This window comes from Microtus pennsylvanicus, chromosome Y (assembly GCF_037038515.1).
Source record: "Microtus pennsylvanicus isolate mMicPen1 chromosome Y, mMicPen1.hap1, whole genome shotgun sequence".
Lineage (NCBI taxonomy): Eukaryota > Metazoa > Chordata > Mammalia > Rodentia > Cricetidae > Microtus > Microtus pennsylvanicus.
In genome coordinates this window covers 20084987-20097108 of record NC_134602.1, presented here as the reverse complement: position 1 = coordinate 20097108, position 12122 = coordinate 20084987, and positions in this window count along the sequence as shown.

Below are 12122 nucleotides of genomic sequence, written 5' to 3'. Positions count from 1 at the left end.
TCACAAACAAACTCCCACAGCAGTTTAGAATTGTGATTAATAGAATGATTAGTTCTTGAAAGGGGAAAAACTTAGAGATCACAATCCCTTACAAAAGCCCTCTGCAGGATCAGAAAAGGAGCCTAGTAGCCGGAAGGGAAGCTCAAGCAAGAGATCAAGCTGAAGGTAGAAGTTGCTTTTTAAAAGAGAGAGAGACCACAACTCAATGGGCTGGTATCTCAGTGGCTATTCAGGAAACATCACAGAGAAAGGATCTGCTTCATGCATGAGAGACACCGATGAGAGTCACCCTTTAAGAAAAAAACCCATCAAAACTCCCAATAACATCATCAGCATTCAACAACATGTCTATGATTTCTTTGCCTTGCCTTTGATTGTGCAGTAAATGATGCTGATAGTTAATCTGTGCAATTAATGCAAATTTCCTTGTAACTGACTAGACAGAATTGACAGGTTATCTTAAACACAGCAGGGAGTCACTCTACGATGGAACTGGTTCATCATCACCTGTGTGACAGTGACATAATTGAGATCTTTCATTTGCCTATAAATCTCATTATGTTCAACATGATATGTTGTCATACAGATTTCTTAGGGTTTTGTCCCACTGGTGGTTTCTTTGGTATGCTTACATAATTTTTGCCAGATCCAGTAAGTTTTGCCATGCACTCTCAGCTCCACGTCATTGTGTTCCCCTTATGTTCCAGTCCAGGCATTTTAGACCTCTTGTAACTGTTGTAAGAGTATCTCATGTTCCACCTAAATGATTTAGGGTTTTATTTAGGCTGGGTTTTATCTTCCATCACTGATTTCATTGACTTTCCTTGGGCGTAATTCCTGGGACACTGAGCCTAACTCCTGGGGGATTCCTCCAGTTATTTCTCCTTTCTTAGATAGTTTACACTCTCACTATTACTGTGAGAGTGTTTCTGTATCAAATATTCTTCTCAAGATGAGAAGAAACTTCAATATTACAATCCATTTGTTATTGTGATTTAAATACACACACACAAACACACAATAGTTAATGCACATACACTGATGATATCTCAATTTATGGGGCCATTCTGAGGATGTCAATATCGATATCTCTCGAGTGGTTCTCAGTAGGCTATAGGGTGACCCTCTCTAGGTACTGAAGCATGGGGGAGAAGTTGACCGCACTGTGACATGTCCCTAGGAACTATGTGTGCCTTGTCCCATAGTCAGACTGATGACTGACTATCTTGAAAACCACCATGGAACTTTTGTTTGGCAAATGATGGAGATCAAGTCAGGGTCAAAATCAGAAAACTAGATGGAGCTTCCAAGCTCCAGTGGAAGAGCAGATGGATGGAGAAAAAGAGCAAGGATGTCAGGAATATAAGGGCTTGGTCCACACTATGAGACACTGTGCCTGAACTAAGGGGATTTCAACTAATCCAGTGACCTGGGAATGAAAGAACATGGGATCAAACTGGAAGCTCTGAATGTGGCTGACAATTGGGGCAGACGGAGAAGCCAAAGATAATGGCACTTGCAATTGTCTGCATATCATACACTGGCTTTTTGTGATCATAATTTTTGTGGATGCATACCTTGCTAAATCTGGATGGATGAAGGGTGGGCTTGGACTTCCCACAGCTCAAAGTACCCTGCCCTCTATTTGGACTGGTGTTTGAGTGGAGAGGTTTATTTGCGCAGCAAGAAGAATGTGGGAGGAGGAAGAGAAGTGGAAAGTTTGATAATTATTATTATGAAGTAATGGAAAAATCAATAGAAAATAACCAATGAGGACATTGGAGCTAGGAAAAAAACATTCCTATGAGTTTTTGACTCAGACCAAAAATTATTTTACAGAAAAAAAAAACACATAAAGGGGTTGAGTTACTTGGAAAATATGACTCAAGTAATTGGGAAGAAGATTGGGGTTTTTATTTTGGGTCTTCATGGGGCTGTATGAGCAGCATTTTAGGACCTGTATGCTGGATATTTCTGGGGGTTAGTAGGGAAGAAACCTGGCTAGGAGGAGTTTTATGACATAAGTAGAGCCTTGATGATGTCACAAAGCTTTGGTTGGGGGTGGCAACTCTGTTCCACATGAAGCACTGGTCTTCTGTGAAGGTGGGCTTACTATCTTCACGGTGCCTGAGGAGGTCAGTTCAGCTCTTGGGCTCCACAACTGTTCAACCGAATTTCCAGAAGTTGGAATCTAGAGAGCCAAGATATTTTCTTTTGGTAAATATGTTTAGGAAGCAACTAGGACCTCTGTAGTCAAAGAAAGGTTTCTTTCAAATCTGCTCTGGGTCCAAAATTTATGTCGTTAACAGCTCCTATATTTGATAGCTGGGGGACGGTTAATGTCAGGTATTCTCCCAGCTCTATCTTTGCTAAAAATGTCCAATTCCTCAGTCCACTTAAATGGCAAAGATCCTCTTTGTCCATATGCGTTTTAAAAGATAATTATTTCTAATAGGTGCTGTTGCACAGATTAATGTTTCTTTCTTTTGGCAGTTTGACTCACAGTACTCACTTCTCTAATGAAGATACAGAATATCTTTATGTAATCAACCTGGATCTGGATCAGGAGACACAATAGAGAGAGCCAGTGGACTGGAGTGCCATGACCTTGGGCAGGTGGTTATAGATCAGCCAACTAACCAGTAGCTTGAGTGGTAAGGAGAGGAGTGGCTGTTCTTTGAATTCTTTGCCATCTGTTCAGATATTTCTTTCTCACTTTAGGTATAGGCATAGCTTCCTCTCTCATTGATATAGTATGTCAGGAAGTAGGTTTCTCAGTAGAGGTCAATTGCATTTTGCAGCAGGAATATGTCTCTGATACACATATACTGAGCTGTAGACAAGAGTTTGATAATTTTCTTATTAATTTCTTAAGAACATATTCCATTTAGGTATCCAAATCTATTCAGCCCTGCCTTTTTCACCTGCTCCAAAGTTATTCCTAAAAAGAGCCTTGACCTCACATCCTCACCTTCTTATCCTTGCAGGCACTTATGGTGGAGGAAACCACTTTGTGTCTGATTTAAACTGAAGAGTTCTTCCTATGCAGAGATTGGCAGCTATGAAGCCCAAGCACAGAAACAGAGCCAAGAGACAGTGGAACAGGAGTGCTGTGGCCTATCTCAGAAAGTCTCCCGTCATGATGAAGATGCGTCTCAGTATGAGTGGCATGCCACATCTCCAGAAGAAGAATGGGCCATCGCTCCAGAAGCAAAAACTTAGTATGCCTTTTGAGGCCCTGGAGAATATTGTTGGCCGCAGAATTTCTCATGGCTGGAAGGAAGCCAATGAACCAGTCACCCATTGGAAAGCCATCATTCTAGATCAACTGCCAACATATCCCTCTCTCTATTTGTTGAAATATGATGGGATTGATTGTGTCTATGGCTTGGAGCTTCATAGTGATGAAAGGATTTTAAACCTGAAGATCCTGCCTAACAATGTGCCATTTCCTCAGGTGACAGACACTCATCTCTCAAACACCATAGTTGGCAGAGCAGTGAAACATACATTCATGGGCACAAATGGCTCTAAGAATGACTGGAACGGGATGGTCCTAGAAGAGGTGCCAATCATGAAGACCTGGTTTTATATTACCTACAAGAAAGATCCGGTCTTGTACATTTACCACCTCCTGGATGACTACCTGGAAGGCAACCTCCACATCATGCCAGGCTCTAAGGAAGAGTGGAGTGGCGTGGTCCCAGATGAGGTGCAGACCATAACGACCTGTTTCTACATTGTCAACGAGAATGATCCGGTCCTGTACCTTTACCACCATCATGATGATTCCATTGAAGGCTACCTCCACATCACGCCTGAATGTCCTCCAGTAGAGGTGACTTTGGAATTAGGCAGGGATTCCTTGGAGGGCAAAAGAGTGCAGTACAACAAAAAAGATGGAACCCAAGAGATAGGTAAAATTATTTGCCAAGTTCCCAACAAACCTTCTGTGTATTTCATCAAGTTTGATAATGACTTCCATATCTATGTCTATGATTTGGTGAAGATCTGTTAAAGTGAAATTCTCAAATTTTGAGGGGCAGACTTAATGCTCTCTTTGGGAATGTGTTTTTTCAGAGATACCTCAGGTCTTCTATGAATCCTGGTATCTTTTCCAATGAATTATTCTTTCTCAAAGAATAAAAATTTGTTAACATGTTGTGTTATTTGGTCAATGATGGATTGTGTTTGGTGGATGGGGCATCACAGAAACACATGCCTCAAAACAAAGCAGGATTTATGGTCTTTTCCCCTTGGAGAGTAAAGGACTGGGCGTGCGTGGTGTGGTAAAGGACAAAATGGCTGTCAAGGAAGCAGTGGAGAGGGGACAAAAAGTTGTATGATCTCGGGGCGGTATGAAGCTTGAGGGAAAACCATGTCAAATGGAAAGATGTGACCGATATCAGCGTGAGGTATTGGGACTTAAGAGGATAAAGAGTAGATTAATCAGGAAGGGACACAAACGTATACTCAAAATCAGAGAAAATTAGGTTTCATTTGATGAATGGTTTAATTCGTACTGGCTGTAAGTCAAAGGATGTTTGATCTCCACTAGAGCATGTTGCTTAGTGAAAAGTGTCTCCGCTCAGTTGCTCTTCTCCAGTAAGTTGGACATCAAGCTACCTACTTAGTTTTGCCAGAATTCTGTCTGCCACCTACTTTGTCATGCCTGGATTCGGTATGCCTTGAACTCTCATAGGTCTTATCCATGCCATCCAACCCTTGTCAGTTCATTGAAATAATTGCCCTGCCATATCTGGAAAACAGTGTTCCCTTTCATTGATCATGTTCTGTAGTACTTGGGCTATAAAACTCATTAACACACTCACCCACACACAGGATAAACATGTACATATGATGCCCACTAGTGTGTGACATGCACACATATGATGAATGCACCCAACTCCATAATATCAGTAAAGTAGGGAATCCATGATGCTAGGTGGAGTCTGGCAAAGACCCCACACACCCATCAAACCGCCAAATACCAGTATGGTACTGATGTCTGACTCCCATCCTGTAAGGAACCTGCCATCCTGTAACTGGGCTATTTTTGGTTCCTTCATCTTCACAAACTTGGTTAAAATGTTAGAGTTGTCAAACTGGGAGTTAGGGTCCAGCATGTAGATCAGCTGTCCCAGGTCAGGTGATTTGGCTACAATTTTGTTGAGAAATTGTACCAGGGAATTCTGGCACACCCTCTCCTCTTCTTCTCCCTGTCCTCATCATCACTCTTGTGGGTGGGCCTGGAGCACAAAGAAGGTAAAATGGAATAAGCCTCCTCCTTAATGGAAAACCTTGTCAATCCTTAATTTGACATGACTCTCTGAGGGAATGCAGCACATTTTTTCCTACTAGGTCTCTTCATTTATTGGTTCACTCATTTTTCCAAGGAATGATTGAATTCATCCATTCTTCCTTGTCTCTCTCTCTTGTTTCTTCCCTTCTTCCATTTCCCCCTTGATTGTAGAAATTTGAGCAGCAGGGCTGCATCCCCATGGGGCCGCCGTGTAAGGTCATGCTCCGAAATAACAACACAAAACTATTCATTTCAACACTGCCTGCCCCATTATTTTCAGCCTCTTAACCCATGTCTAATAATGTATGTTGCAGCACGAGGTGCGCTTAGAAGGAAAGATTTAGCATGTCTGACCTGGTGGCTGGCTGTATCGCCATCTGCCTCAGAGTGCAGAGCTACCATTTCTGCCCATGGCAGAGGTGCATGGCATCTCTAAACTCAATTCCTATTCCTCCCAGCATTCTCTTATGTTTATTCCACCCACCTATGTTCTAACCTTTCAGGACAAACAGTTTCTTATTTAATTAACCAATGACCTATACTCCATCATTACTCCTATTTCTGTTTAAACAAGAACGGAATCTTTAACTTTAACATAGCAAAATTACATATAACAAAACAGTTTTCAAGCAAGAATTACAGTTACAATATTTATATCTATTTTATCTTTTATCATAACAATGGAAAACTATAACTATCTATCTATCCTTCAACTCCATCAGAGACTCCAGAATAATACAGTATAACCTAAACAAACAAAAAGTAAGCCATTTTCAAACTCTAGAAATGACAGAGACATCTCGCTGCCTGGACAGTCACCCAAAGTTCCTCTGTACCGTTGGTGTTTCCATCCTCAGCCTACAGGCCCATAGTTTACAGCAGACATTTCCATGAAGCAGGAAATTTCAAAGGCAGTCACTATCTGCTTGTCTTGAAGAATGTTTTGCTGACCCTTTCCTGAATCAGGAACACGAAAAGATCATCTCACCTTTAGGCATGTTCAGTAGTCCTCTCTCTGAGTGTTTTCTGTGTACAGTTTATGCAACAATCCAGGCAAGAGCAGTTTCTTCCCCAAATGGCTATCAAACTCCATAAGGATCCTCTTTGATGCCCATCTTCTTCCTGAAGTAGATATGTGCTGCCAAGAGTAGAGTGTCTCACTGTCATGAAAAACCCTAAGGTACTAAAACATTAAATAGCCTATTTTGTAGTCTAGAGAGATATGAATAATGCCTATCTAAGTGAAATATATATCTATGTAGCTAGAAAATCTAACTAACATGACTACAAACTTGACTATTATTAATGATTATCCATTAATAACCTATATACATTATATTTTTAAATGAACTACACAATCACAATACCTTAATTAAGATCAAAAATGCATATACATATAACAAAATTGACCTAAAATCTCTATCAGTAAAGCAAAATCTATACTAATGCAAATATTCATATCTATATCACATCCCACTTTAAATGTAAAAGAACGTTTATAAGCCATATTTGGGAACGTGGGTGCAGTTTTTTCTCTCCAAAATGCTTCCTGCTGAATGGTGGCATCATTATTGATTTATCTCAGTTGGCAGTTGAGCGAAGCAATTTTTTAAAGGTGTTCACAGCAACATTTAAGTAGGGCGTGGTCCATCCTACCATATTAGGATAGAGGCATCCACAGACTATCACCCTCTGTGAAAACAAAATAGAAACTCCTTTCCAAAGCATCATGTCCTTAGATCCAAATTTCAAAGTCAAGGCATTTTCAAAATATCTATGTTGGATTATTTCAGCAGCTTTTATAAAGAAACATCTTTTAGCAGCTATTGCTACTGCCTCAAAATTCAAATGATTCAAAAAGAGCATAATAGCATACAATATCAAAATTCGCTGTGAATTTTCCATCTTTGTGCGCTTCAATTTAACCTCTATTTTGTTTATTTTTCCTTTTTATTTTTTGCCTTTTGAGACAGGTTCTCTGTATCTTTGACCTGGAATAACTCTGTAAACCTGTCTGTCCTTGAAGTCTCAGAGATCTGCCTCTCTCTGCCTTTCAGGCATTGGGATTAAAGGTGTATGCTACTACACATTGAACTCACAAAGATCTGTTTGTCTCTGCCTTCAAGGCACTGGGATTAAAGGCGTGTGCTACCTCACCTTGAAGGTACAGAGGTCAATCTCCCTCTGCCTCCCATGTGTTGGGTTTACAGGTGTGTACTACCACACCCAACAACTCTCTTCCTTTTTTTAACTTTAAGAACTTCAAATTTTAGCCTGCACATATTTTTAACACACTGTAAATCATTTAAAAATTTTCTTTGTCTTTGAATCTCTCTTTACTCTATTTCTCTCTCTGTTTTTCTGACCACATGAGTCTTTCATTTACCAAGCAATCTCAGTAGGACTAAAGCCGTGGCTTTGCTGGCCAGATGTAGCCCATTCCTTAGCTTTCTGCCATTCCAACCTTGTGGCTGAGGTACCGAACAGAGCCGCATTCAGTGCCACAAGTCTACAGTGTTTCAAGGTCCTTGCCATCAAAGAGGCTGCAACAGACAACACTCAAGCCCTCTTTCTGTAGCTGGCACTCCTTCCTCAAACAGTCAGAGTTTGCCCAGGCAGGATGGCCCAGAAAGCCGGCATTTTAAAACAACACAGTTTTTTTTCCTGCTACTGCTGAAAACATACAAGCATTCAGTTGGCTTTTATCAACAACATTTAACTGTTTTGTGGCAGGACCTCTTAAGGGCTGCAGGGTTTTGCAGCTGAAGCTGAGTCAGCAAGCCTCTTTTAGATGAGAGCCCTTGCTTTCTTCTAGCAAGCAGTGCAGACCGAGAAATCGCTGCTACCAAGAAAACATGCTTTACACTTTCCCAAGCATTCTCAAGCTTTCAGTGGATTCAGTTGTCCACAAGGCTGCAAGCCATTCTGTAGTTATTTGAGCAGCAAGGCTGTGTCCCCAGCACCACGGCCGCATGAAGGTTATGCCTGAAATAAATACACAAAAACTGTATTCTTTCAAACACTGCTGGCCCATTAGATTCAGCATTTTAACCCATTTCTAATAATCAGTGTAGTATAATGAGGTGCACTTACCAGGAAAAATTCAGCATGTCTGACATGGTGGCTGGCTGCATCGACATCTGCCTCAGAGAGCAGAGCTATGGCATCTGCCGGGGAGAGGGGAGCATGGCTTCTCTGAGATCACTACCTCTTCCTCCCGGCATTCTATTTTGTTTACTCCACCTACCTATGTTCTAACCTATCAGCTGAAGCGGATTCTTTCTTTAATTAATCAATAAACTTCTTCTGTCACTTTATCCTTTCAACAGCTTGCCCATATAAATCTCCCATGTGTCTTCTGTTGTATAATCTTTCATTTGTAAAGAACTTGCACTCTCAGGGGAGGATTTTTCTGACATCTCTGTGGATGGAGATCATATGAGGAAGATCAGATGAGCAACCATGACAACTCTAATGCTGTAGAGTTAGGTGGACCAGAGATTGATGGCTGACATTCCTGTGCTATGCATCAGATGCCCCTGAACTCTGGCCCTGTTGACAGACAGGCAGACATCAAGTTGGTCACACATACTTAACTCATTCGGGTTCACAGATACCGTAAAAGGAGTTTTAATTCTTATCCTAAACTAATAAAAAAACCAAGATTAGGAGAAGAGAAGAGCCTGAAGTAAGGCCTCAAAATGGGTCATTTTGCAAAGGAAAGGTTACCTGCCTCCATGTATGCTGTCTCCCTTTCTTAGTCAAATCCATCCTTCCAGTTTCAAGCTAACAGCTAACCATAGGATTGAACCCAACTGCCTTTGATTTCTGAAATAAGTGCTGTCTCCTTAAGGTCTCATAACAGCACAGGAAGGTTTGTAAGACTGTCCCAGCAACAATTTAAAGCAATTCTAGGACACCAAAGATGCAGCAAATTTGGTTAATTGGTAATATAGATCGTTCTGATGGGACAAAATAATTTAGAATTGAAAAAAAAACAGATTGGTGTACTCACGATGAATTTACATGATATGGCACAAACAGGCTTCTGGTTCTGAATACTTCATGCTCGGTGGGTTTTGGAGATTGTCGTGACCCTGAACCTAGCTGGAGGCTTTGGGGCCTTGAAAGGACAAGACTTAATATTTCAGGACATCCTTGTACTTGGTCCCCACTGTTTACTGCTTTCCTTACAGAGAATGAGCAGCCATCTACTCCTGCTGCCATGCCTTCCCCACATGAACAGAGAGAAGACCCTATACACACAGGTCGCTTGTATCACATGTGAAGGCATAACTCACAAACAAACTCCCACAGCAGTTTAGAATTGTGATTAATAGAATGATTAGTTCTTGAAAGGGGAAAAACTTAGAGATCACAATCCCAACAAAAGCCCTCTGCAGCATCAGAAAAGGAGCCTATTAGCCGGAAGGGAAGCTCAAGCAAGAGATCAAGCTGAAGGTAGAAGTTGCTTTTTAAAAGAGAGAGAGACCACAACTCAATGGGCTGGTATCTCAGTGGCTATTCAGGAAACATCACAGAGAAAGGACCTGCTTCATGCATGAGAGTCACCGATGATTTCCCTTTAAGAAAAAAACCCATCAAAACTCCCAATAACATCATCAGCATTCAACAACATGTCTATGATTTCTTTGCCTTGCCTTTGATTGTGCAGTAAATGATGCTGATAGTTAATCTGTGCAATTAATGCAAATTTCCTTGTAACTGACTAGACAGAATTGACAGGTTATCTTAAACACAGCAGGGAGTCACTCTACGATGGAACTGGTTCATCATCACCTGTGTGACAGTGACATAATTAAGATCTTTCCTTTGTCTATAAATCTCATTATGTTCAACATGATATGTTGTCATACAGATTTCTTAGGGTTTTGTCCCACTGGTGGTTTCCTTGGTATGCTTACATAATTTTTTCCAGATCCAATCAGTTTTGACATGCACTCTCAGCTCCACGTCATTGTGTTCCCCTTATGTTCCAGTCCAGGCATTTTAGACCTCTTGTAACTGTTGTAAGAGTATCTCATGTTCCACCTAAATGATTTAGGGTTTTATTTAGGCTGGGTTTTATCTTCCATCACTGAGTTCATTGACTTCCTTGGGTGTAATTCCTGGGACACTGAGCCTAACTCCTGGGGGATTCCTCCAGTTATTTCTCCTTTCTTAGATAGTTTACACTCTCATTATTACTGTGAGAGTGTTTCTGTAGCAAATATTCTTCTCAAGATGAGAAGAAACTTCAATGTTACAATCCATTTGTTATTGTGATTTAAATACACACACACAAACACACACAAGTTAATGCACATACACTGATGATATCTCAATTTATGGGGCCATTCTGGGGATGTCAAGATCGATATCTCTCGAGTGGTTCTCAGAAGGCCATAGGGTGACCCTCTCTAGGTACTTAAGCAGGGAGGAGAAGTTGACCGCACTGTGACATGTCCCTAGGAACTATGGGTGCCTTGTCCCATAGTCAGACTGATGACTGAGTATCTTGAAAACCACCATGGAACTTTTGTTTGGCAAATGATGGAGATCAAGTCAGGGTCAAAATCAGAAACCTAGATGGAGCTTCCAAGCTCCAGTGGAAGAGCAGATGGATGGAGAAAAAGAGCAAGGATGTCAGGAATATAAGGGCTTGGTCCACACTATGAGACACTGTGCCTGAACTAAGAGGATTTCAACTAATCCAGTGACCTGGGAATGAAAGAACATGGGATCAAACTGGAAGCTGTGAATGTGGCTGACAATTGTGGCAGACGGAGAAGCTAAAGATAATGGCACTTGCAATTGTCTGCATATCATACACTGGCTTTTTGTGATCATATTTTTTGTGGATGCATACCTTGCTAAATCTGGATGGATGAAGGGTGGGCTTGGACTTCCCACAGCTCAAAGTACCCTGCCCTCTATTTGGACTGGTGTTTGAGTGGAGAGGTTTATTTGCGCAGCAAGAAGAATGTGGGAGGAGGAAGAGAAGTGGAAAGTTTGATAATTATTATTATGAAGTAATGGAAAAATCAATAGAAAATAACCAATGAGGACATTGGAGCTAGGGAAAAAAAACATTCATGTGAGTTGTTGACTCAGACCAAAAATTATTTTACAGAAAAAAAAACACATAAAGGGTTTGAGTTACTTGGAAAATATGACTCAAGTAATTGGGAAGAAGATTGGGTTTTTTATTTTGGGTCTTCATGGGGCTGTATGAGCAATATTTTAGGACCTGTATGCTGGATATTTCTGGAGGTTAGTAGGGAAGAAACCTGGCTAGGAGGAGTTTTATGACAGAAGTAGAGCCTTGATGATGTCACAAAGCTTTGGTTGGGCGTGGCAACTCTGTTCCACATGAAGCACTAGTCTTCTGTGAAGGTGGGCTTACTATCTTCACGGTGGCTGTGGAGGTCAGTTCAGCTCTTGGGCTGCACAACTGTTCAACCGAATTTCCAGAAGTTGGAATCTAGAGAGCCAAGATATTTTCTTTTGGTAAATATGTTTAAAAAGCAACTAGGACCTCTGTAGTCAAAGAAAGGTTTCTTTCAAATCTGCTCTGGGTCCAAAATTTATGTCGTTAAGAGCTCCTATATTTGATAGCTTGGGGACGGTTAATGTCAGGTATTCTCCCCACTCTATCTTTGCTAAAAATGTCCAATTCCTCAGTCCACTTAAATGGCAAAGATCCTCTTTGTCCATATGTGTTTTAAAAGATAATTATTTCTAATAGGTGCTGTTGCACAGAATAATGTTTCTTTCTTTTGGCAGTTTGACTCACAGTACTCACTTCTCTAATGAAGAT